Below are 27536 nucleotides of genomic sequence, written 5' to 3'. Positions count from 1 at the left end.
CGAGTCGTTCCACTCTGATCCGCAGTGTGCACACTCTGGCGTAGCGAAAACCTACCATCGCATTCGCCAACGGTACTTTTGGCGAGGGATGTACCGCTACGTGCAGAAGTTCGTTCGCTCCTGCATCGGCTGTCAGCGCCGCAAAACTTCAACGCACCTGTCGCCGGCAGGTCTGCACCCTATACCTTGCCCTGACCGACCGTTTGGGCGCGTTGGCATCGATCAGTATGGGCCACTTCCTCTGACATCCGCTGGTAACCGCTGGGTCATCGTCGCTGTAGACCACCTCACGCGATACGCTGAAACTGCCGCCCTCCCTGCGGCTACAGCGCGCGATGTGGCCTCCTTCCTGCTCCACCGATTCATGCTGCCTCACGGTCCGCCCCAGGAGCTGCTCAGTGATCGAGGCCGTGTCTTCTTGTCGGAAGTCGTGGAAGCCATTCTCAAAGAGTGCAACGTTGTTCACCGCAAAACTACTGCTTACCACCCGCAGACGAATGGCCTCACCGAACGCTTTAACCGCACGCTCGGCGACATGCTCTCGATGTACGTCGCCGCCGACCACACAAATTGGGATGCCATTCTGCCCTTCGTCACGTACGCCTACAATACCGCCTCTCAGAGCACTACTGGTTTCTCGCCATTTTTCTTATTGTACGGCAGGCACCCGTCGCACACAATCGACACCATCCTTCCCGTCAAGCCAGATCACTCTGAATGTGCGCCTATTTCGGACACAGCCAGGCTTGCTGAAGAATGTCGCGAGCTTGCGAATGCCTTTACAACGCACGAACAAGAGCGGCAGAAGAGCATTCGCGGTGACAACACCACTTCTGAGTCCACGTTCCTCCCTGGAGCGCTCGTGTGGCTCTCGGTCCCGACCACTGCAACTGGCCTCTCTTCCAAACTACTGCCCAAATACGAAGGCCCCTACCGTGTCGTGGAACGCACATCCAAGGTCAACTACCTGATCGAACCCATCGAACCATCTTCGGACATGCGCCGTCGAGGGCGCGACATTGTCAACGTGGAGCGCCTGAAGCCCTACCATGACCCGCTCATAGTGACAAGGTGCTAGGTCGCCAGGCGGCTCCCTTTTCGTACCCGGGGTAATTGTAGCGAAGCGTTCGTAGTCCGTAATGGGTCGTCCTCTCGAGCGCCTTCTAGTGGGTCGCCTCTTCTCTGAGAGCACGTTCCTCGTGCAGAGAGTCGGCCCCGCTTTTGACTGTCGGCGTCGCCGAGTGCCCGCTAATAAACGTCTTGACAACGCAATAGTCGGCTCCAGTATCGACGAGAGCGGTGACGTTGTGGCCGTGGATGAGAACGTCGAGGTCGCTAGTTCGTCGTCTTGCGTTGCGGTTGAGTCTCGGCGTCGGGTCACGGCTGCGTCGGTTTGTTCCGCTGCTTCCATGTTGCGTCGTCGGGTCTTCTTCGGTCCGCAAGATCTCGTCGTCAGGGGTCTGTCTGGTTCGCGTCGTGTTCTGAAGGTTTCGTCGCGACGTCGTCGTCGTCGGCGGAGGATCTTCGGTAGTTCGTCGTACAGCAACCGCACCTCCATCGGTTGCTGCCCTTACTTTTCCGGATACGGGCTAGACGACCGGCCCCGATTTGGGCCAGTGTACGGCCGGCGGTGCGGTGACATGTAGCGGCCGGGCGACGGCGAGCGTGAAGGACGTCGTTCTTGCCACTGCGTTCCGGTTTGGTAGTCGTCGATGTCGCGAGGCCGTTTGCGTGGCTGCGATCGCGGCGCATTGATGGCGAATCCTCGTAGTCCCATCTGTCGGTACTGGCAGCGGCGGTACGTTGGCCGGCCTTCCCGCAGTGGTAGCAGAGCGGGCGGTTGTCAGGGGCGCGCCAAACGTCGGTCTTCCTCGGCGCGGATGGCTGGCCGGCTGGCGGGCGGTATGACGTCGGTGGTGGCGGCGGAACTGCTGCGGCGGCGCGGCGTCTTGGCGCGGGCGAGGAGGAGCGTTGCGGCGGACTGCAGCGGCGTAGCTGATCCCTTGTGGCTCAGGCTGCACTAGTTGAGGTGCTCGCAGGGATTGCTGTATTTCCTGGCGCACGACGTCAGTAATCGAGTCTACTTCAGGCTGCGAGGACGGCAACAGTTTTCGCAGCTCCTCCCGCACGATAGCTCTGATCGTGTCTTGCAGGTCGTCGGATTGCAGCGCTTGAACCTCCCCGTAGGTCGTCGTGGGAATCCGGCGGTTGTACTGCCTCGTACGCATTTCAAGCGCCTTTTCGATCGTTGTGGCTTCCGAGGCGAATTCCGCGACCGTCTTAGGTGGGTTACGAACAAGGCCGGCAAAGAGTTCCTGCTTGACTCCTCGCATTAGGAAGCGGCGAGTCTCTAGCAGAGTTTCGGCTCTTTCTTTCCGGACGACGCTCGTGAACGTGTCCAGGAAAGCGGCGCGAAAAAGGTCCCAGGTTGTGAGCGTGGCCTCTCGGTTCTCGAACCATGTTCGAGCGGTGTCTTCCAAGGCGAAGTACACGTTCCGTAGCTTGTCGTTATCAGTCCAGTTGTTGTAAAGGGCGACGCGGTCATACTTTTCAAGCCAACTTTCCGGGTCTTCGAGCGGTGACCCACGGAAGGTAGGTGGCTCCCTCGGCTGATGTAGCAGCACAGGTGCAGGCACCATGGGTGCTGTCGCCGTCGCTGATGTGGTGGGCATGGTCGGGGTCTTCCTGGTCTTGTCGGGTAGAGGCCCGTACTCCGGTGGGAGACCTTGCTGCCTGCGGCTGGCCCGCTGGTCGGTGTCTTCTTGACGGTGTGGGCTCGGCTCACGGCTTGACGGGGGCGTCCGGATCATGAAGGAACAGCACCTCCACCAGATGTCACGTGGTCGTGACGTCGACGAAGGCAGCAGTGAACACGTCCGAGATGAAACTTTTTATTTGGCCGAACTTGTCGCCGAGAAATTAAAGTCAAACTACAGCAATACACTGATAGCGGCGGACAGAACGTCGACCGTCGATCAACTGACAAGCGGTCACGCGCGTCGGATTTTATACAGGCGCTATCGAACTTTCCAGCAATATCGCTGGTGGCGGCGTAATCTCTAAACAAAGCTGGAACATTCGCGTGCGGGGCGTAATCTTAACAAACCGATCTACGACCATCGCAACGCTTCTGGAACACTACTTCGCGGACAGCGTCGAGCGTTGATAACCGTCCCTGCCGGTCAAACCCGAATACATCAAAACAAGACAAGAAGTGGGCGTGGCAATATGGTATTCTTAACGTGCACTGACATCGCACAGTACACGGTCCTCTAGCATTTCGTCTCCATCAAAATGCGACCACCGTAGTTGGGATCGAACCCACGACCTTCGGGTCAGCAGCGGAGCACCGTAACCACTACACCACAGCGGCCGACGCAAAGAAAGTCAGGGAGTTTAAAACAGAGCACCCCTGGAAGACGCTGGGCTATCATAAACTCGTCCACGTAGTCTGCAACGTCGTGCACGTGGATTATGCAAAAACCAGGGTCAATGCTTCCTACAATAACTCTGCCGAGACGACCATGTCCCTCATGATTACCGACGACTTCAGCATTTATCAAAACCCAACAACACCTGGTTTTTAGACGGCATGAAAGGCGGCTTGGATGTGGACAGCGCATCACAAGACCTCGGTGCCACGTCCAGGACAGGAGGCATCATAGATCATGTCTTCCTAATAGCCATTCGCGGTTTCCACCAGCTCTACTATACCTCGTACTTCACTACACTTAGACCGTTCGTAGCCGCGATCACGAACGGATCCGATAACAAGTGCTGTCCAGATGCTGGTGCTTACCGATCACGGTGATAATGACCTTATTCAAGAACTGCCAAGAATGCCTTCCACACATGCACACGGGTTCATGAAACATGCGTGCGTTCTCCGTCATAACGGATAAGTATAAGCATAAGAACTCTAACGCAACTCTAACAACTGCAACTGTGAGTGTAACGCACTTGTAGTGCGCCTGCGCGTGCCATTCGGCTGTGTATATATCTAGGGAAACTTTTCTGAATCAAGAACTTGTTGGTGGGCGAGTTGGTGCGTCTTAATACAAAGGAGATAACTGCGCTACCTGACTCACACGTAACAACCATAGACACACACAGGCGCAGATCTGCGCCTGTGTTTGTCTATGGTTGTTACGTGTGTGTCTGAATCAAGCTTAGTTGCGAGTAAAGCCTGTCCTGTGCATTTGTGTTCCTTCATTGTCCTATTGGAATTCGAACTATCCAGTATTGAAGAATATTAGCCCCGAGAAGTGTGAGTGGCGCCGCCTGGCGAGAGGCCTGGATGACGTCACGGCAAGGACTCGCGTCTCGACTATTTCGACGCCCGCCGTTATCCGCGTGCGTTATCACGCGCCCGCTTCGGCACCCTGCGTGGTAATGTGTTTGTTTTCGCCTATCGCTTGCCGCAAGCTTCTAATGAACGACGGAAACAGCACCGATCGTGTTTCAGGTAAGCAAGCAATTATTTGTGTCTACAAGCGTCATCCATGCCGGCGCTTCGTCGTGCGTGCTTCGAAAGCTGTGATCAGGTTGCGTTGTTTTTTGGTGATCGCTTCAGGGGAGATGATGGTTTTGACTCAAGTTTTCTTTGCATCGGACGCATCCGCGTATCTCCAGGCAGCCTTTCTGACGCTGTGCAAAGCCCGCGCTGCCACTAAAGCGGTTGCTGTGTGGATCTAGCAAAATATCTCCAAAGTGCTCGCCCCAGCTGTTGTGTCAGTTGTTTTTTCTATTGTAGTCGCTCAGTTCGCCTTTGTTCAGTTTCTCATTTATTAGTCCCTTCAACCCAGGCAAACTTTCCTTTTGTCGAAATAAACTGAATGAATGAAATTCTCAGTGATTTTAGTGCTTATGTTCACCACACGAAGATGGGGAAGCTAATCGGTTAACTTTATTGTTCTCAGCTTGTCTGTTCGTGCAGCACCGTAGCCGCGGTGCACACTACTCTCATGTACCAGTTTAGATAACATTTTCGTATATTATTTTTGTTTTCAGTTGCATTGCCGCTGAGCAGCATCAACCGGTATGTGGACAAGGCGTGCGAAACAAGTCGGTGCTTAATTGAGGCGGAGGACGTTTATTACGCGGGACACGTCGTTGAGTGCGCCATCGAAACAGCTCGGGATGCTCGTTTCGACTTTCTGGCCTTTGTGTTGCAGACTACTGCTATCAGCAGTGCTCCGCACGAAGTGAAAATTACCGTTTGCGTTGCAGCGGTCGATCGGACGAGTTGTTCGTGCAAAGCTGGGTATGACAATAATCACTTGCGACTATATTGATGAAACCTGCACATTCGTACCAATATCTTGGTTTTTCCGAAACCATGTAACTGAAATTATCGCCTTCTTTAGATTTTCAGATATACAGTGTGGTTCTTTATGACAGGCAGATTCAGCTAAAGCCTCAGGTAGCAGATAGCGCAATTACGTCGGATCGACGCTTGCAGAGTGGACATCACTTGCGCGATAAACGGCAATCTTAGTTAATAGAAAATATTCATTCATTTTATTTGTAATACTTTGAGATGCTCGTTTTAATTACGGAGTCTGAGCCACACTGTGGGGTAGTTGCACACATTTAAAAAATATTTTCTTAGCACCTATTTCTTGAAGTATGATATGAAAACTAAGTATTTCAACCTGTGATGATCTTGGTCTTCTAATTAAGTATCTCCTTATTTACTGTGGAGCTCCTGTTTTTGTAGCGTCTGCTTCCATTAAAAAATGTGAACTCTTGTATGCTGCGGAGAGCATTTGCTTAGCTAGAGGGTTTTCTTTTCATACTGGAAGTCTGTGTTAATCGTTGTTCTAATAGCGTGAAGAAGTTTGATAAGTGTATCATTAGGCTCCACGTAAAGAAAAGTAGGCTTGAGATTAACGCAAATTACGCTTGTGAAGGTTTGTGTTTTTGGAATATACTCATTATAAATATCTTATTCACAGGAATTACAAGTGCAAACACATTGTTGCTGTTCTGTTGCATATAAATGCTGCCAAGACTTTTGACAAACTCTCGTCAACCGACCAGCCGCAGAAGTAGGGCAAAGAGCACAAAGAACGAGTAAAAGAAAAGTACCAGCCAAGAGCTATAATTGATCTTCCATGTGCTAAAAAGGTATGCAAATATATTCCTATTTTAAAAGTGCATGAAAAACTAGGGCAAGCAAAGGGTAACAATGAGATGAAGCAGTCTCCTCAATATGTCGGCTTGAATGATCTTGTGAACGTGCCTTACTATGATTGTTCGTATTTTCTTAAAATGTAAGAGCACTTTCATTATTTAGGATAATACTTGCGTGACCATAGACTATATATTCGGCAAACTTTGTGTACAGATGCCTGTCAAGAGTACATATTATGATTGTAGTCATAGGTACATGTGTTGGCTTCTGAGTACAGTATCATTCTAGAACTAGAGACTGAAATATGTCTTGGTACGGTGTACTGGATGGTGGATTGTGCAACAATGACGGGACACTACAATGCGAGCACTTCTCCCCTGTGTGTTCCTCTGACGTTCCTCAATGTGCGTCTGAGGCAAAGGCACGCTATATGCTATTGTAAAAACAAGTCTGATGAAGCACTTTTGACACAGTGAAAATATGCATTTCCATGCTTGCTTACAAAAGTCTGACAGGTGGGAAAATAAATGCATAAACCTCAATACTAAGTGTCCATGGTGATGATCTATGCGGTGTGTATACATGTTGCCATCTAAAATGTAACATTATCTTTGTTCCTTTTTTCAGGCAAAAATCAGAGAGGTCCCCCAACTGGATGGCAACATACTTGAGAGACTGCTGAAAAATGTAAGCTATCAATCTGCTGCAAAAATGCACTTAGACAGAGATACTGAAACAGGTATGCATTCAAACCTAATTTGGCTTTTTGCATCTGAGAGTCACAAACAGCCTTCGCCCATAACTCTAATCTGTTTAGTTTCCAGGTGTGATGCACCACATTGACACCTTGAATAGTGCAAATGTGTAATTCGCATTACCTTGCTTAGCAAGTATTTGCAACATATAATTGAAGACACTGCTGCCTAATAGGTTGGTCTGTGATGTGTGTGTTATCATGGCAGTATGCAGTGTTTTCTTGCTGTTGCAACATAAGTTAATGCAAAATATGTTTTTCATGATCATAGCAAGCCAGGTTATTCAGAAATGCGTGTAGACCTTTAGGCAATGCAGTTTGTTTAGTTAAATATGCATGGATTTGGAGCCGTTTTAGTAATAGAACATGCAAGGGTTTTCGATCTGTCCTAAGGCACATTACATGCCCTTGAATCCTTCACGGGTAGTCACATGTAGCAAACAGTAGTGTTTACGTCACTGAATTTCCACGGCTCTCCTGTTAGATAGATAACACATGCATTGGGCATTTCTCCTTTAAAAATGTGCTTCTAAAAATGACTGCCTTCCATGTTGTTCTTAAACCATGCATGAACACAGTGCTTAATGGTTGAAATTTTCAGTTTATATATTATGACTAGTGCAGGATATATTTATGCAATCATCTGTGTACATTTCATTCAAGAAACATAAGGATTGATCATTATCACATTTGTTACACACACTTTTAAGCAGTCCTGAAGCCATTACTGTAAATATTATTTTCAGCATATGCCACACTTCACATATTTTTCTGCAAATGTTTCTTTAGCAGCAGAATACGCACTACCGGAGCCAACCAAAGAAGCAGGATGTTCCACTTCTGAGCGAACGCATCATGATTTAACACTCATCGGTTCTGTGAACGAGCTAAGGAGCCTCCTTGGGATCAGCGGTGAAGTGACGCCAGAAAGGTTGCTTGCACACTTACTGGAAAGCAAGAGCCGTGAAGACATTATTGTGATTGAAAGTTTAACACGAGATCAGGCAAAATCTAGTCTCTGGCTGCGTCGCAGGGTAGGTATGGTCACCGCTTCTATTGCCTACAGTATATTTACCCGTGTAAATACATTAAGGACAAAAATGGGCCCGCATGATCTGAGACCCTTGCTGAGAAAAGTCATGAGGCAGAATAATGCTTGTACAGCAACAATGCGTCGTGGTATTGCTCTGGAATGCAATGCACGAAAATGCTATGAAAGCCAACGTGCCAGCCATGATAATTTGGCTCTCAGACAGTGTGGGCTTTTCATTGTGGAAGGTCTCCCATACATGGGTGCGAGTCCAGATGGCCTAGTAAAGTGCGACTGTTGCCCTGAGAGGGTGCTGGAAATCAAATGCCCTGAGTCAACAAAAAAGTTCTTGGAAGAGAACATGGAGAACAACAAAGAAAAAATTTTGACTCAGAATCTCAAGCGTACCGCCACATACTTTTGTCAAGTGCAGGTACAGATGGGCATCACAGGAATTCAGCATGCAGATTTGTTTGTATATGTCAGTGACCAAGATTACACCTGTATTGCAGTGCCATTTGATAAGGAATATTTCAGTAATGTACTTGAAAGGTCCTCATTTTTTTCGAACAGTACATACTGCCACATGTTCTTTCTATGTGATATGCTTTGCTTCAGTTATGCTTGCAACTTTTAATGCACTATGGTCACCAAATGGCAAGCTCCCTTTTTAACCAAAACAATGTCTGTAGATGGTGCTTAACTTTCAACATTGACAAAAAGGCTATCAGGACGCTTAGTGGGCAATATTGCATCAATATTTGGTTGGATACCTGGCACTATAAGCATCCAGCTATGTTTCTTCTCGAACGCAAAGCAGCCCGAAAAACGAACCTGCAAACTTCTGCTCAGAAACAAAAAAACTTGAAATAGTTACCTCACCACATAAATCACAAAAAGAAGTTGCATGTGGAATTGGAGATCACTCCTAGTCATACGTTTGCTACGCTAGTTTTTTAATGTCACTTAGTCGACTTCAAGTTGCAGCCAATTCAGTTATCCATGTGGCATTAAGTGCATGTATTTTTTTAGTAAAATACATTTTGTGATATGGTTGTGATAAAGGTGTAACTGTGATGTCAAACTCACCCGGGAAGGACACTATGTTCCACACCAAGCTATCTGTATGCGCATCTAGTCATAATTGCATGTGTATTTTGTTTTGATAGAATAAATATTGAGCAGTGGCCCCACATCAAAAATATGTTTTCATTCTTTTTCCTGTTTGTACAATCATGTATATAGAAAGTTCATTGATGCTGTGATATTCAAGTACGACTATCTTTTGCTCAGTAAGCCTTTGTAGTTCTGATTGTTTGATGTTTATTTCATGTTCGTTTTGTTGTGTAGTTGGCGTGTTAACTGACGTGACTGTGTCAGAGATAAAAAAGTGCTTCGTGCAATGAGGTTTTTGGCTAGCTGAACATCTTGACATCATTGTTATAGAATGAATGGTTCTTGAATATTGTAAACAGTTTTCACACACAGCTGCCTGCTTACTTGGCAATAATCTTTGCTTGAATTGCTGTGGGAATTCAGGCCGTGCACATTCTGCGAGAATTAAGCTACTATTACGGCAGTAAAGAGTGCAATTTTGAAGGGTGCAACGCTTCTTAGTTTATATTTTTGATTCGTTTTTAGTTCTGTATTATTAAGATTTGCTGAAAGGCATTACAATGATGTACTAGCTGCTATGTGTGATACCTGCATTACGAAGCAACGCAAGGATGATGCATGCAGCAATATTTCGCACATTTCTCACAAAGTGTTCCAATGGATATCTATATCTGGTTTTGAAAAAAATAAATGCGTTGCTTCTTGACAGAAGCTTGAAATCTGTTCTATTATTTTGCCTTACTGCCCAGTGTGTCCTTGCATGCACATAATTTTTTTAAAGCACACAGCACAAGTCCTGCATATAAGGGCCTGTGGTTGCAGGTATGGTTTTACAGGATCTTTGTTGCAGTGCAAGGTTCTGACAAGACAAATACACTTAATGGTACTTTAGAAAATGCAGTGCTGACTTCTGAAATACTGTATACACGGATACCAAAACATGGTTTTAACATATCGCAAAAATCACTTCTGTCATTTCATCTAATGTGTACTCAACTTTTGAATAACAGAATAGCTAAGATGTGCCTCATTGAAGCGGTGATGTCATACCAGCATATGACGCACGCTGGCTTCGGACAAACCTCACGCTTTATTTGTGCTCAATGCACTAACCATGTGCTCATGACGGTTGCTGATGGATTTTGTTAAAAGGCACAGTAGAAAAGCACTCAAGCGGTTTGCTGGTGCAAACATGGCCATAGACAAGAAAAATACCGTCACGTGTTAACAATTTGGTTTTTCTCAGACTTCAAAGAATCTGTGTAAGTGCTGGGCCTCCACAAAGCTCATGCAAAACAAGTAGTGACATTTTCCCCCTACAAAAATAGGGGGTTTCATAGTGTACTCCAAATGCAGAAACCTTAACTACCAACACAGCTGGTGGCATTTCATAATTTCTTTGCTTTTTTACAGAGTTGATGGTAGAACCGTAAAAAAAAACGTCACACGTGGTGATTTCTTGGATAATGTTTTATTAAGCTGACAAACCAGTTTACATTCATTATGTACACACTACCCTTTGCCTGGCGCACGCTTAACTGCTCAAGAACTGCTTTGCAAAGGGAAAAGACACTGAGATTAAGAGTCGAAAAGAAATTTGTTGTTGTTGAACAGTGGCTTTGAGAGGTTCACAGTGCCTGCAATTATTTTGAATATGTTGTCAATGTATGGCACAAGGTCGAGATCAAAGCGATTTTTTAAAATGCGGTACAGCTTCATCCTTTGAATGGCCCTTTCCACATGCACTCGGGCACTTGCTATGGATCGGTTTCTTGCAGCTTCCTCTGTGGTGAGCTGTTTCTCCATGAGAAAAGGAGGCCTGATCATTTTTAGGTTGCGCTCTTTGCAAAGTTCGCCTATAAGGAAACCTTTGTCCACCATCACACTATCAACATGTGGAATGCACTTTTGAAGCAGTTTGGACTGCTTCGTGATGTGCGTGTCTGAGGCGTTCCCGCCATATGCGGGGGTGATGTAACTTATTAAGCCACCTCATGTTTCACTCACCAAGACTTTAGCGGTGTACGTACGCTTGTAATGACTGTACGTGAGGAGCCTGGACACAAGGTCTTTTGGCCGCTCAATTTCTATTTCCGTGCAATCAAGCATCATCCTTGTGTCTCTATAATGCTTAAAGTACACTGTGAGGCAGTTCACAATCGCGTTCTTGCTTGGCCAAAAAACTGCGTGCTGAAGAATGCTTGCTAATATTACAATTGAGTCTTTGAATATATTCGAAACAGTTGTTCGGTGAATGCCAAACAGCACTGACAACAGTGAAAATGTTAAACCATGATACAATTTCATGTATGTCAGAAGCACAGCGTCATCATCGCTTAAGCAAAACCTCCGCGCTCCTTGACGCAACCGCGCTTCCGTGTAAAGTTCTGTTAAGTTGTAAAACAACTCAAAAGATCCAATGCCTGTGAGGACAAGTAGACCATGCTCATCAGGAACCTTTGAAATAGCGATAAGCTGTCCTCTGGAAAATGGGATGCTTGTAGTGTCCACCTGAATGCCGATTTCTCTGGATAGCTTCTGAGCTTCAGCAGCAATCTCTGAAGAAAAAAAACATACTGAGCTTAAGATTTACGCAAATTAAAACACTTAGCAGTAATAGTACATGCAGCGGTAAGATTGCTGCAGTGTGAACTTATACCTTCTGTATTTTGAATGAAGTCGCCTGAGCTCTCGTCCGGAACAGCTGGATGATAAAAGAACAACACTGAAACACTCCATATTACAAAAATGACTTTAAGGCCCACTTGAGACCTAAATTTGGCACGTCGACTCTTGGTATCGACAGATAAACATACCGTTACATTCCATTGGTTCTCCTTCTGCATCATGCTCCAACGTCGCGTTGCTCGAGCTGTCGGCCTCGGTGGGCACGCTTGCCTGGGGCAGCTGGTAAGATCGCACGGGAACACGTCTTTCTCCTGAAATGGTAATCAAGCCATGCTGGAGATTTTCCTAGCAATTACTTCACGCAGGTGTAACGCCGATGTTACGTAAACACTTGCAATCGTTCTCTCCACCGCGATTCTCTGCAGCTAGTATGAGGAAGCCAATCGGGATTGACCTTTTGTCGCGATTGATGACAGTCGTAAGCGCGCCGTGTGGCGCCCGTAAATATGCCTACACAATTGTTTTAAAGCGCCGAGAGTAATGGCTCACTGATTCAGTGCATATATAGATAAAAACTTTGAGCCCGTCAGTGAAGCATACTTGAAAACGGCGAAGCGTAATCGCTGAACCGAAAAGACTACACAAGCACTCTTCATAAGTGTCGTCTTTGGTACCGTACGTGTTTTGCACCGTGTTCAAATGAACTACTCTAAAAATATCTTAGACATTGGAGCATAAACAGAATAGTTAGCTCAGCGATCAGAATACAGAGCTTTCTACATCGCTTCAGCATGATCAAATGGGAAACGAGCTACCGCCACGAGTCGATCTTGTGCGGCACCATGTAACACCGGCGCGGACATCTCGTCCGTTGTGGCTACCGCAGATGCTTGTCAATTGGTAATGCTATCTGCATAGATTTTTTGAACGACGAGTGCGCACTAACGGCACATGCACGTTATACCGATACACTTACGGAGTCTTTTCGCTGCGAGCATGAGCTGCTTCTTCGCATCGTGCGGACGAACAGGCAAGTTGACGGACGGAATTGCTTCCGGAGACACCTTTCGGTACTTGTAACCTGTTGATACATAGTAGTGGACACGTTAACCGAGCACAAAGAAGCGAAAAGCAAATGTGAAAGCTTACCTAGCGTCTTGTACACGGGATATACAAAATCCTCTTCTTTGAAATGCTTCCTGCAGACGACAGCGTGCTTAGACGGCAGTTTGCCCATCCTAAGCATGATTATCCATGCTTTCTTCAGCTTGGTCGATTTCGGGTAGTGATGAAAACTTATGCCGTCTACCTTGCGAGATTTGCATTGCGGAACTGAGCAGTAAGTGACCATCGTATCGCAAGAGCGGGAACACTGCGGGCTTAGAAAAACGCGCGCTTCGGCGGCGCAGCAGGAGAGTCCTTTCCCTGACGTCACATCGCTGCGATCGCAGCGACGCCAGTGTTCGTTCTCGGGGCTAATAAGCACTACATATCAGCTTAGTGCGTCTGGTGTTGGTAGCACCTATGTTGCTGTTGGCATCGTTAAGCAACTGTAAACAACTCGTTATATAATACATGTGCGACTCTTCAAAATATGTGTGTACCATTTGCCATTTGCACAATTCTTTAGCGTCATTCCGCAACGTTTTGCTCAATGAGGAAAATTGCGACACACTCACCTTCCTGCGCATGCTTCGCATAATATCGATTCCCACGGCACGTGGGATCTGTCGAATTTTTTTTTTTTGGCAGGACATCGTGCTCGCAGCGTGACCGAGTGTAATTGAGACAGCGGCGCTCGGGCACGAACGCATGCTCGGATAGGGCGAAGAGGGGGAGAACAAAGTCGGAGGATAGAACAGCCAACCTGCAGCAAGGGTGCCGTCTCTGTCTCATTCCTTACTCTCTCTCTCTCTCTCTCTCTCTCTCTCTCTCTCTATATATATATATATATATATATATATATATATATATATATATGACGCAATGAATGAGAGAGAGACGTGCCGTGGCTCATACGCCATCTATTTATTCTACTGTACGCGCCCTTCTTCCTCGTCAGCTTCTACCTGACTGGCTTCATGCGTCACATGATTCCTCCTCCCCCCGAGAGAATGCGAGAGTTACAAGTCATCAAGGAGAGTCGTATGGGGGAAAATATCCGAACTTGCAGATAGATCCATGCCCCAATAGCTTCCCTAAGCTCGCAAAAAATAATTCAGAGTGGGCAGTTCTGTCACATGCACAAGCGCTCTGGTTGGCGAGGCTGGCTATTGCGTTCTGGACAAAACATGCACACCTTGAACGTGGAAACTGGTGATGGTACATCTTGCATTCTGGCGAGGAATGAACGGGGTTGAAACGGCTTGGAGCACCAGCGGTTCGAATTTGGTAGATGTCGCTTCCTTTGTCGTTTGTGGTACACATGCGGCGCTAGCAGTTTGCGTATTCGTTGACCGAGACTGACGGGGCTATCTCTGTGTCCTTCCGGAATATAGGTTGTGGTTTTGGGCCTCTTTGGTCATTTTGTGTCCTGTTGTCTGAGTGGGTTTGATCCAAAACTGCAATTAAGCCTAGTAGGAACAAATTCGTCCTTTAATTACGAGCGCAAGCACACAGGGACAAGAAGATACTTACGAGGACAAGCGCGATCTAATAACTGAGTTGTTTTTCGGAATACACACATATTTAACAGCCCACTGTTCTGCTCGATCAAGTTAAAAACACCAAAAACATGAAAAGCACACACAGCATCACATGAACATACGCCTTAACGCACTGACATCAGCGACAACTCCTTTGCAACCAGAGCTAACACACTTATATTTGTGCATTTCGATGTGATAGGCCTCGCCTATCTCCCTACAAGTTTTATTTCGATGCCTATATTCAATAGTTGTGCTTTCGGAACAAGATGCGCATGCGCACTTGCTGCAATGCAGCGCTAAATAAGTGCTACGGCGACCTTTCACACTGCACATGTGTTCTCTTAGTCTAGTGTTAATACATCTACCAGTCTGCCCTAAGTACACATGACAACGGAATGTTGTATACTACGTTGATGGCACAGTGAACAAACTGGTGCTTGTGTTTATTTCTACAAGCTTCTTGTGCACTGTTAAGTCTTTCACATTTTTGATTAACCAAGACACATACACCTCCGATCTTGTTCTTGGCCGAGAACACCACCTTGACATCGTACTTTCCTGCTACCTTTTTTATTGTGTGAGAGAGCCCGTGCACATAAGGAATCACTACTACGTGGGAGCTAGAATCATTCTGCCTTCACTTTTCCACCGACGGCTATTTTTCCTGTTTAAGTTTTATAACGTTCCAACAGGAGGAAGGAACGTTTACTGTTTAATATACACAGTTTTCAGCCATTGCCGACTTCATCTTCGGGTCTTCAGCCGCAGCATCCCTACGTCCTCCCGGGCTTTTATTCGCATCCCTCCGTGGATGGTATAGCAGTGTATTGCCAACCGACGCCTCTTCAACTTTGCTTCGTGGTCCTTGATAATATATAGTCTTGAGAATTCTTTGTTGCCTCGTTGTTTTCACGACCAGGTAAGGACCTACAAATGGACACTGAGTCCAGACCCTTTCGAACCAGTACCATGTCTCCAGGTTCAATTTTGGCCTTGCTGACTGGTGACGTTTGTCAAAGTTCGCCTTCACCGTTTTCCTATATTTCTCTTTCTGTTGCACATCCAAAGGCTTTTCCTTCAGCGTGATTTTCTCAAATATACACAGTTCTTTGTCCGCAGGAAGCCAAGGTGGTTTCTTGAAAACGGCGAAATAGGGGCTACATCCTAAGGCAGCAGTGTGCGACCGGTTATGACGGTTGACAGCAGTTTCCAACGCACACTTCCACCTGCCTTTGAAGTTGGGGTACAGGGCTATGAAGATCTTCACATCTCGAATAATTCTCTCAGCCAGAGAGTTCGCTTCCGGGTGATATGGTGCAGGAAAACGCAGCTCGATACCTCTTGCGGTAGCCCAATGCTGAAGTTTCTCGCTTCGGAGCGCCGGTCCGTTGTCTGCAACAATAACCTTGACGTTGCAGAACATGTCCCTCTCTAGAAAAGAGATGACGCAGTTCGCATCCTCCCTTCCAGCTTTGGCAGCCACAAACCGCGTGCATTCGTCCACTGCGACTAGAAGAGCTTGAGTCTTCTTGACACCCTGACCCTTCTTTTACAGCGAAAGCTGTTATGAGATCATTTCACCGGCCGTTTTTCGCGCCGTAGTTGTCCGCCGCCGCCGCCGCCGGTGTCCGTAACCAGTATCGCTCGAAATAAGAAAAAAAACGAAATAAGAAAAAATTCCAGGATGGAACGAGGTTCGAACCTGGGTCCTCTGCGTGGGAGCCCAGTATTCAACCTCTGAGCCATGCCGGTGCTTGAAACTGCTTTGCAAAAATGTCCTATACAGGCTTCATGTCGGGAAGGAACCGCATTAGCATATGCAATATAGCGTGGTAGAACAGTAAAATAAGCACCAAGCGTCGCACAACGCGAATTCTGTAACCAGGCGTCACACAATGCGAATTGCGCAACGAGTACGTTGTTGAATGCTTCCAACCCATTACAAAGGGCTCTGCCATAATTCTTCGTCGTCATCAGGCACAGCATCAACAAAGTGCGCATAATGCCTTACATGCGTTTAGCAGGTACGACGACTCTCCGCAGAATGACGAAAAATGGCACAGTGCCGGCTGCCCTACTTCTCAAAAATTAGAATGATTTATAGCGCAGTGGGTTCCTCGCAAGTGCACTTGTATTGGTTGCCAAGGAAGCCCATAAACGCATGATCCATTTCCTCGGGGTCTCAGTAGAGTTCTTCACCCCCCCCTCCCCGTCTCTCTCCCACGTCAACGTATGTTATACAGCATGACGGGAGAGGGGAATAGCGACCGGGCTTCACCCAATGCAAATTACATAACTGGTCGGCCGTTTAAAGCTTCCAACCCATTACAAAGGACTGAGCCATAATTCTTCATCGTTATCAGTCGTCGCGTCAACAAAGTGCACATAATGCCTTACAGACGTGTAGCTAGTGCCTCGCTTCTCCGTAGAATGACAAACAATGGCTTAGAAGGTGCTTCCCATTGCAACTTCAAAAAATTGTGATTTATGGCGTAGTGGGTACCTTTCTAGTGTACTTGTATTGTAGCCCCAAGAGAGCTTACAATGGGCTCTAGAAACGCCGCTCTTCCAGCTTTCGCTGTGACTGTGCTGCGGTTTCAGCGCAGGCCTGGCTTTTTTTCAGTTCTGCAAAATCAAGGTGCAGTATTTCAAATGGTGTGTGTCAGAATACTGTAGAGTTACCATCTTGTTTCCACATGGCTTAAACTTTGCTTTGCAAATTTGACAGTTGTGGCATGTCTTTACATATTTAGCCACGTCGTCCTTCATGCCCTTCCAAGTAAATCTTTGGGGTAATTTTCTGTACGTTCTTTTGAACCCATCGTGACCTCCAGACTCAGGGCTCTCATGCTATAGTCGCAGTATTGTAGGTACTGCCGTTTCGGGCACAAGTACCTTGCCATCTTCTATCTTGAGGTCTTCGGAGCCTTCCCACAACTTGATTAGGTTGACTTCTTCAAGATTATTGTCCCTAGATACATGGAGTCTCGCTAGAGCGTCTGCTCCTGGTGCTTTTGTCCTGGGCGATGGGCCACTTCAAACGTGTACTGCTGAATCTCACTGACCCATCTGGCAAGGCGGCCTTTTGGTTGTGTCAATTACAATATATAAGTCAATGCTTGGTTATATGTGTATAGTATAAAGTTTCTTCCCTCGAGATAGCTCCTAAAATATTTGAGTGCCATAACAACAGCCAAGGCTTCTTTTTCTGTGGTAGATTAATTTACTTGAGCCTTCGTAAAGGTACAGGAGAAATATCCAATCACTTGTAGCATTTGTGCGACGGGCTTATTGGTGCCTCTTTGATAAAGGACGGCTCCAGTACCATAATGAGAGACATCTGTGCACAACTCAAACGTCAAGTTAAAATCCGGCAGCGTAAGTACAGGACCTGCCGAAATAATTTCGACGGGTTCGTTGTAGCAACGCTTGCAATTTTCCGACCACACGAATGGGGTATCCTTTTGCGTAAGGGCTGCCAAACACTTAGTCTTTGTGGCATAATCCTTTATAAGCCCCCGGAAGTGTCCGGCAAGGCCAAAGAAGACGCGAAGAGAGTGCAAATCGAATGGCTTGACTAGTGTTTTTATCCGCTCAATGCTCTCTTTTTTGGTGCTTTTAGTCTTTCCGTCAAAGGACCTGCCTAAGAACACAACCGTCCGACAAAAGAATTCGCTCTTCTTAACGTTTATTTTAAGTTGTGCTTTACTTAGCACTCCTAGAACCATTGACAGGTGGGCAATGTGGTCTTCTCTTGATCTTGAATAGACCAGTATGTCGTCAACATACACGTTGCAGAATTTTCCAAGAAAATCTTTGAGCACCCTGTTCATCATTTTCTGGAACCATGCGCCAGAATTTTTCCACCCAAATGGAAGCCGGTTGTACTCGTAGACGTCGAAAGGCGTGACAAAAGCGGTGAACATCTTGGTTTCTTCTTTCAGTGGTACTTGCCAGTAACCCTTACATAAATCAATCCTGGAGAACCACTTGCATCCTCCCATCTCGTCAATTATTTCGTCGATTCGGGGCATGGGGAACGGGAACGAGTCAGTTTGCTTGTAAACAAGCCTATAGTCCGTGCACAATCGATAAGACCCGTCTTCTTTTGACACAATGGCAATCGGTGAAGCAAATGTAGAGGTTGATGGTCTCTTAACGCCGGAATCTAACATTCCTTGGAGCTCTTGCTTAAGCCATGCTTTCTTTTCGTGGCTTAGTCCATATGGTTTCTTTCGCACGACACTTTTGCCTCGAAGCTCGAAAGGTACTTCAATCACTGTAGTTGCTGGTGGATAGTGCCCAACACACAAAAGCTCAGGAAATGTTGACACAACTTCTTCCGAGCACGTGACTTTCCTGTTTTGAGATGTATGTACGAGGTTAGAATGCTCGGTGGTGATGGCGTCATTCCAAAGAATATTCATATTAAATAGCTTCATGTCAGGCCTTGACAAAAGGAAATCAAACTCAACTCCTGTAATGACATGGCTTTTCACCATATGCTCTTGACGTCCGAAATTCACTTTTACGTCCGTCCATTTCGCTAGCTCTCGGCATGTTGCGTCGTAACTTTGGACTCTAACAACTCTTCCTGCGAAAATGAGATTTTTGTCCACTCGCTGCTCGTTGATCAAGCTCACTGATGCTCCAGTGTCCACGATTGCTGACACCTTGCAATTATTTACAGCCATGGGTACGGATAAAATGTTTGAGTTCATAAGAAACACCATCTCCTGCAGAATCGGGGTTTCCTTGCTAGTAAATTCCCATGTCATGCTGTTGGCTTGTTCACATTCGCCTGGTATGCAAGATGCCACGGAAGTAGTGTAGTTGCCGTATTCGTCATGTGGCCTCGATTTATGTGTCGCCTCATGTATTGGAGTCACATCGGACCAGGTCTCACATGAGACGTATTTTAAGCAGTGAAGAAGCTCAGTTTTCACCATTGCCAGAACACAGTTTTCAGCCATTGCCGACTTCATCTGCCTCTTCTCTTCTCCGTCGGTTCTTCAGCCGCAGGATCCCTACAAGTTTTCTTACAAGTCTGCTGCCATTAGCTTGCAACACCGACAACGAGTATCCTGCATCCTGCAGTCGGGGAACCTGTTCATGAAACACGTCATGAGCTCTGTGAGAGGAAGAGTTTGACAATGCTGACCGAAAACTATTCGTGACTATGCCATTCTTAACTAGCTTAGAGTGATTTGAAGTATAATGCAAAAGCGGCTTGCCAACCTTCGGCAAAAACGAACAACACACGTGGTCAAAAATTGTAGCTTTATATCCAGATATTGAAGCTAATTTTGAACCGGTACCTCGGAAGTAAAGGCTAATCCTTTGCCGTGAGAATTAAAAGCCTCTAATATGGTTCTTCTGAAATCATCCTGAAGAACTTTGCAGCCACGCACTAAGTAGTCATCTATATATCTGTAGACCTTGTAAACACCACCTTCTAGGCACCTTGCCAGATCCCTGTCTATGCTGCCCATGAACATGTTGCTTAGTACCGGAGCTACCTTGGACCCAAGGCATACACATTTTGCCCGAATGGACGTTCCTTCACGGAAACGCTCCTGGGTGTTCACTAAATAAAAGTGCAACAACTTGAGGAACGACTCAATGGGCATCCAGCACGTGTTGCGGGATGCCATTCCTCGTACGTCTCTTCTTGTCCCTGTGTGTTTGCACGAGTAAGTGAAGGATGAATAGGTTTGATCGTAGGCTGAGTCTTGATCTCTGCTGGAGAAAACTTGCATGACGTTCCCTTTTGCGAAAATGTCTTGAATTTGATGTGTTGACACCTCGAATTTGTCGTCGCTCCAGTTGACTCGCTTGTAAACGTATTTCTTTAAGCCGTGAGTGTTGCTCCGATGCCTGTAGTTGTCCTTGTCGGAAAACAAGTCGCTTAACCTGGTCAATTTGCTTGAGCTTGCTGCTGCCCATGTTGCTGATGCGGCTTTCGTTTCAGAACATGACTTTCGTTTTCGTCGCGAGTTAATGCAGTATTCAATGGGTCGCTGGTGCACAATGGGCTGATGCTTGTCGTGTCGGGCATTGGTGGTTGTATGTCAGAATTGTGAGAAAGCTCTTCACACTGTTCTACGACGCCGTTCACTATGAATGCTTCTGGCACTTGGCAGCGTGCGAGGTGCGATGCATCTGGGCCTTCGGGGTTGCTTTGACTCTCGGGTATGTGTGCACCGATCAATCGTGAGGGTGACTCCATATTGCTTCTCTCTTCAAGTGGGTAAGCATTAGACGATGATACGGCAGCAGAGATGCCTTGGTTAGGTCCCGGTCACGAATGCTGGTAACACTGCGTAACTTTTGAATTAAAATCTTGTGGCCAAAGACATCTCTTGGACTCGTCCTGGCGTGGCTGGGTATTTTCTCGATGCCTCTGTAGCGAGAGAGAGAGACGTCAGGCGGCCGACGTGGCCGTGCCGTTCTCGCTACTTTATTCGCAGGCCCTGGTACAAGCAGAGCGGCAGCGGCTGCCGGCGTCCAGCCTCCAGGAGCGTGAGCTCGTTCCGAACTGCTCGCGCCTCGACCGCTGAGCATGAGCTGTGCGAGAAGCGCGGCGCGTAAATGGTAAAACGATGATGATGATCGTGAGCGATGATGATGATGCCGCTACAGATTACTCCCCCCCGCAGAAATGAAGCCGAAATGAAAAACTATGGGGGCGTATATACAAGGCTAGTGACGCGAGACAGAATGTCCGTGGGCAGTTCAGGTCGTCAACGGTTAAGGACCATCGGGAACCCTTGGGTCTCTGGCGGGCGGCTCTGGGAGAAGCGTAGAGGGCGGGGAACTAGGCGAAAGTACGCTGGTGTCGTGCCCAGGCGGATCCCACGACGACATGAAGGGGCCTTTCGGTAGCGGACCGGTTGGCGCAAGTGAGCGCGGCTGGCAGATGGCGTTGAGAACGGGTGCACAAGGGCCGGTGCGGGCGATGTGCGCGAAACAATGCGAAAAGGCGCAGTGAAGCCACGACGAGCAACTATCGGCGAGTAGCTGCTGCAATGGGTCTTTCCTGTGCGGGCAAAGCGCTGACGCGGATGTCGGCACAGCGCGCCTGCACAGTGGCCACATGTCAGGTGGGCGGCGTCCTGTGTCAAGGGCTCAGGAGCAAATCTGCGGTGACACCGAGCAGGCGTAGTCGCTGCAGGCTCGGATGATGCTCCTGTGCGCGTTGAAGCACCCTCTGCAGGTGGCACAGGAGGGCTCGTGCGCTGATCAGGATGCTGGAAGCCGGTCGACGTGGCAGGCGTCACATGTGCGGCTTGCTCTGCCATTGGCGAACCAGCAGGCATGTCGCCCTCAGGCGCTTCCGTCATAGTAGCAGCGTCGCGCAAGTGCGGCCGAAGTTGGTAAGGGGCACGAACTTGTGCTGCGGTAGACGTCGAGGGCGACGCTGGTCGCTGCTGACAAGAGGCGCAGAGCTTAGAAGTCGGTGAAAGGTCGTGTTCGGGTACCGTCGACGGCGAAACCTCCGCGAGCGAGGGGCGAACAGTGGGCGAGAGGTTGTCCGTGTCAGCTTCCAGTTCGGGCGGCAAGGTAGCCAGCGTGGAAGCAGAGGTCAGGGACGTGTCGTGAGCCGGCGAGGACAGGGACGACGGGCGGATGGCGGGCATGCCTGATGGACCGTCGGCCGAGGTCGTCGAAGAAACGCGGCTCGTGGCGGACTGGTCGATGGCAGCAGCAACGTCGTCGTGTGCGGGAACCTCGGGCGTAGGATCCTGAACATCGTCGGGCGGGTCGTCCGGCGCGGGAACCACTGCGCTGGTGGCCGGACGAGAGGTGGATAGAGACGTTGCCGGGGAAGGTAGGTCGCGGTCATGGGAGGGCTGCGGGCCGGGTGGTACCGCTCGCGTTGGCGGAGGGGAAACCCAGAACTCACGGGTCCCCGGTAGCGGGCGGTACGTCTCGCCATAGCGAGCCAGCACCGCAGCGCAGAGGTCGTCGTATGGCTGCGGGCTGGATGACGACGCGGCGGACAGATGACGCAGCTCAGCTGGGAGGGCGTCAAGCAGGATGTCGTGCATCAGTGGCTGTGCGGTGACGCCGTTCACCGCGAGGCAGGCGTCGAGCTGCATAAACCACGCTCGTGGGTAGGCCGGGTGAAACGGCGGAACTGGAGGGCAGAGTCGCGGAAGCATGGCAGCGGGCCGCTCGGCGAAGGCCGTGTTCTCCGGGTCACCAATTGTAGCGAGGGAGAGAGACGTCAGGCGGCCGACGTGGCCGTGCCGTTCTCGCTACTTTATTCGCAGGCCCTGGTACAAGCAGAGCGGCAGCGGCTGCCGGCGTCCAGCCTCCAGGAGCGTGAGCTCGTTCCAAACTGCTCGCGCCTCGAGCGCTGAGCATGAGCTGTGCGAGAAGCGCGGCGCGTAAATGGTAAAACGATGATGATGATCGTGAGCGATGATGATGATGCCGCTACACCTCAGTTCGTTCATGGTGAAAGCAGCGACCTTGTGAGCAATGGGGTAATCGTTGTGAGCAACAGAAGAGCCACTTCATGCAAATCCAGGCGGTGGGTCACGTATTGGATACGACGAATCACCTGCATCGCTTTGTGCAATTACTCATCGTGTCCTATGGTTCAGTCAAGAGGTAGAAGATGCCAATTTTTGTGCAGAAGGGAAACCTGATGGATGGTTACTTTTCGTCGGAAAAGCACGTGGACTGTGATGGCTCAGTTGAAAGTTCTCTAGGTGGCGGATTATAGACAAGCCTTCATCGTATTTTTTAGATCAGATGACCATTTCCTCTTTAATTTTATTTCATGATTCGTCGTTTTGAATTATGTGTGTAAGCTAAAACTTGAAAGCCTCACCGGTCACGTAGTTGTTGAAGTTGGCAGCCATGTGCCGTTCCGTCCATGATGCAGCGCTAGCGTGACGTTCGAAATGGTTGAACCATTCCTCTACGGGTCCATCGTCCGCTCATGCGGCGTACTGTGGGATGTCAATGTCTGTTGATGCTGCTGCCATGATGGTGGTCGCTGTGTGCAGCTAGGACCTCCTTCGGTAGTCCATGTGGTCAGAACGTCTTGTTGAGAACTTAGTGGATGATGTGCGGCTGATGAAGTGGCTGCCAGGTCTTGATCCTGTCGACTTGTGTGACGCTATGAATGAGACGTCCCGTGGCTCATACGCCATTTATTTATTCTATTGCACGCACCCTTCTTCCTCGTCAGCTTTACCTGACTGGCTGCAGGCGTCACACACATACACACACACAGATATATATATATAATTGTATATATATATATATATATAGTGTAAGCACATTTATCGTACTTCGTCGTTCTCACTTGTACATAACCATCATCATCGCCATTGGGTTGGCTGGTTGCTGTTCTGAGCCGAGGCAGACATCGCGGAATAAACGCTGCTGCTGGCCCTGCCTGGTGAAGTCTTCCTGCGTCTTTGAGAGTGGTGGAGGTGGGTCAAGATCCCGACGTCCTCCTACGTTCGTGTCCCACCTGGAGCTACGATCCGGTCGCCGCTTGCGCCCGGCCACCCCCACAGCTATGCAGACAACGGAACCAACACCTAGCCCTAACCCTACCGCGCCGATGCCTGCGGCTGCCCTCCCTTCGTCCACTGTCACCAGCCCTCAGCGCGAACCACCCGTATTCGCTGGTCTCCGCGGTGACGACGTCGAGGACTGGCTCGACCTTTACAACCGTGTGGGTTCAGCCAATCGGTGGACCGAAGCGGAGAAATTGAGCTATCTCCCATTCTACCTGACCGGCGTAGCCAAAACTTGGTATTTCAACCACGAAACTGACTTCGTCGATTGGTTGACCTTCGCCACCAAGCTGCGACAAATCTTGGGATGCTCGTCAGGTCGTTCCGAAACCGCAAAACAGAAGCTGGCTACGCGGGTTCAACTTGCACACGAGACATACACTTCATATATCGAGGATGTTTTGGCCCTCTGTCGCCGTGCGAACAGCGATATGACGGAAGCCGAGCGCGTTCGCCACATCCTTAAAGGAATTGGCACGATTGCGTTCAACGCCTTGGCTGTTAACAATCGAACTACGGTCGAAAACATGATTTCCGCATGCCAACGCCTTGACCAATTGCAGTCTCTCCGCCTTCAACAAGACAGCGATCCTCGCCTTATGCCTCCCTCTGATTTGAAAGCTCTTATCCGCGCCATGATCCGTGAAGAACTTCGAGACCTGGAACAGCAGCGGTCCACTGCCGTCTCAACTCCACCCGCACCATTTGACCTGCGGAATCTTGTGAAGCAGGAGTTGGCGGCCATGACAACACCGACAGCGCCGGTCGCTCCACCAGCACGCCCGCTGCCCACATACGCTGATGTGGCCTCCCTGACGACACCGACAGCATCAGTTGCTCAAACACTGATGCCCACATATGCCGATATAGCTGCAATTCCGCCTGCTGCGGTCACATCTGGGCCTGCTGACATTACTTGTCGCCATTTGGCTTCTGCGAGAGGTGCGGTACCTGCTCCAACCTCGTCTCCTCAGTGGCGTCCGTCCCGTCCTGTTTGTTTTTACTGCGGCATCCGAGGCCACATATCTCGTTACTGCCGTCGCCGCCAGCAGGATGAACGACGAGGCTATGCTGAGCTCGAGCGGGACCGGTTTCGAAGACCCGATCATTATGGTCCAGACTCCTACACATTCACGCAGTACCGGTCTCCGCCTCCTCCAGCGTCCCCGCGTCAACATCAGGACTACCGCTCCTCCAGACGACGCTCTCCATCACCCTACCGCCGCTCGGCATCGCCGCTTCGCCCCCTCTCCCGCACTCTTGAACAACATTCGGAAAACTAAGGATTGCAGTTTTTGGATGGAAAACTGCGTCCCGTCGATCATCAAAAATGCCTCCCGTTTCCCCGGCTAACCTGTTGCCAGTGACTATTGAAGGTGTTCCTGTGCAAGCGCTTGTTGATACCGGTGCCGCTACTTCTGTTATACGTAGTGACTTGTGCTCGCGGCTCCGTAAAGTCAGAACACCTTATGTAGGACCTGTGTTGCGTGGCGCAAATAATGTACTCATCCAACCTGATGGACAGTGTACGGCCCGCGTTTTCATCGACGGCATACGTCACCACATCGAGATGATTGTGCTACGCACGTGCGTTCATGAACTTATCCTGGGTTGCGACTTCCTACATTCTGCCTCCGCTGTCATATCATGTAAAGAACACGTCGTTCACATCACGGATACATCGGATGCATCCATGTCAGCCCCGCCTTCATTGACCTTCAACTTGGCTGTCGCTGAAGACTGTGTTTTGCGCCCTGGTCATGAACACGTTGTAGCGGTTGCATCTAGCCAAGTAGCCGATGGTGACGCCCTAGTTGCCCCTGCTCCTCGCTGCACCTCTCGTGGAATTCTCGTCGCCTCCTGTCCCCTCCGGTTGTCCCATGGCCGCGCGCTTCTGCCCATTTGCAACACAACTGCAGAATCTATGATGTTGCCCAAGGGGATGACTGTAGCGACGATAGACGCATCTCCACTGACCTCCATTGCAGCACTTTGCCCGTCTTCATCGTCAGTACCCACGTCAGGTGCGAGTTCTTCCCCTTTCCGAGCAGTAATCGGCTCCGATCTAACCTCTGCACAATCCACAGCGTTATTGGCGCTTTTAGCTAAGCATAAGGCCTCCTTCGATAGCTGTGCCACGACACTGAGTCAGACTCCCGTGGCCGTACACCGCATTGAAACGGATGGTTCTGGTGTTATACGCCGTCGGCCTTATCGTGTCTCACAATCGGAAAAAAAGTCATTGAAGAACAAAAAAATGGAAGACCTGCCTCTGTTATATAGATGATATTGTTGTGTTTGCATCTACCTTCGCCCAACACGTTCAACGATTAGACGAAGTACTTCAGTGTCTTTCAAACGCTGGCCTTCAGATAAATACCAAAAAGTGCATGTTTGCCAGAAAAAGTATAAAAGTCCTCGGTCACGTCGTTTCCAAAGACGGAGTCCGGCCAGATCCCGATAAGATAGCCGCTGTATTGCAGTTTCCTCGGCCTTCCACCCAAAAGACGTTGCGCAGTTTTCTTGGCCTAGCGTCATACTTTCGCCGCTTTATACGCAACTTCGCGACTATAGCGGCTCCCCTAAATAAGCTATTAGTCGCTGGTGCTCCTTCGCTTGGTCCGACGACTGCGAGATCGCATTTGAAGTCCTTAAAGAACGCCTGACTTCCGGACCAGTGCTTCACCACTCTGACGAGAGCGCGCCTACTATCCTGCACACTGACGCAAGCGCGCAAGGTATTGGCGCAGTACTTTTGCAGCGTGATGCCGCCTCTAAAGAGCAGGTTGTGGCATACGCCAGCCGGACTCTGTCGACAGCGGAGAGGAACCACACGATCACGGAGCAGGAATGCCTGGCTATTGTCTGGTCGATACAGAAATTCCGCCCGTACCTCTACGGTCGGCACTTCACTATCGTCACAGACCATCACGCACTGTGTTGGTTGTCCTCGGTGAAGAATATGTCAGGACGTCTAGGGCGCTGGGTCCTGCGCTTGCAAGAGTATGACTTTACCATCACATATAAGTCTGGCAAATGTCATCATGATGCCGACGCGCTGTCCCGATGCCCACTTTCACTCTCTCTTCACAATAAGTCCTCCGCATCGCCTCCTGAGAGCTCCAATATCCCGCCTGCCTCACGACACCTGTCGATCACCTCACTGGACCCAATTCAACCTTCTTCGCAAGCCGGTTTCCGTTCACTTCAGCGGGCCGACTCCTACTGTCGAACTTTCCTTGACTACCTTCGCGGCATCACTAAACCACCTAACAGCCGCTTGAGACGCCAGCTTAGACAATTCCGCCTCGACGACGGTGTGCTCGAACGCTATATTTATCATCCCACGGGTAACAAGTGGGTGCCGGTCCTTCCCCGCTGCCTTCGTCTTCGAGTTTTAGAAGCATTTCACGATGACATTCCTGCTGGTCATCTAGGTTTTCGCAAGACCTACGACCGCATAAGGACCCGCTGTTTCTGGCCCGGCTTGTCCACGTCGGTAGCCAAATACGTGAGCTCGTAAGCGGTCCACGTCCCCACCCGCCGGTTTCCTGCAGCCTCTTCCCTGTCCGACAACGCCTTTTGAATTTGTCGGAATTGACTTGTATGGTCCCTTGCCGTTGACGTCTAGCGGTCACCGTTGGATCGTCACTGCAGTCGATCATTTGACAAGATACGCCGA

At 49.0% G+C, this 27536-nt stretch overlaps 2 pseudogenes; one reads left to right on the top strand and one right to left on the bottom strand.

Moving 5' to 3' along the window:
- Positions 1–4431: 4431 nt before the first annotated feature.
- LOC119384160 (uncharacterized) lies at positions 4432–8523 on the top strand (annotated as a pseudogene).
- A 1988-nt stretch (positions 8524–10511) lies between these two features.
- Positions 10512–11352, bottom strand: LOC119384164 (uncharacterized; annotated as a pseudogene).
- Between the last annotated feature and the right edge of the window lie 16184 nt (positions 11353–27536).

Source organism: Rhipicephalus sanguineus, chromosome 2 (assembly GCF_013339695.2).
Source record: "Rhipicephalus sanguineus isolate Rsan-2018 chromosome 2, BIME_Rsan_1.4, whole genome shotgun sequence".
Classification (NCBI taxonomy): domain Eukaryota; kingdom Metazoa; phylum Arthropoda; class Arachnida; order Ixodida; family Ixodidae; genus Rhipicephalus; species Rhipicephalus sanguineus.
Note: the sequence above shows the minus strand (reverse complement) of the source record. Positions and strands in the feature narration are given on the sequence as shown.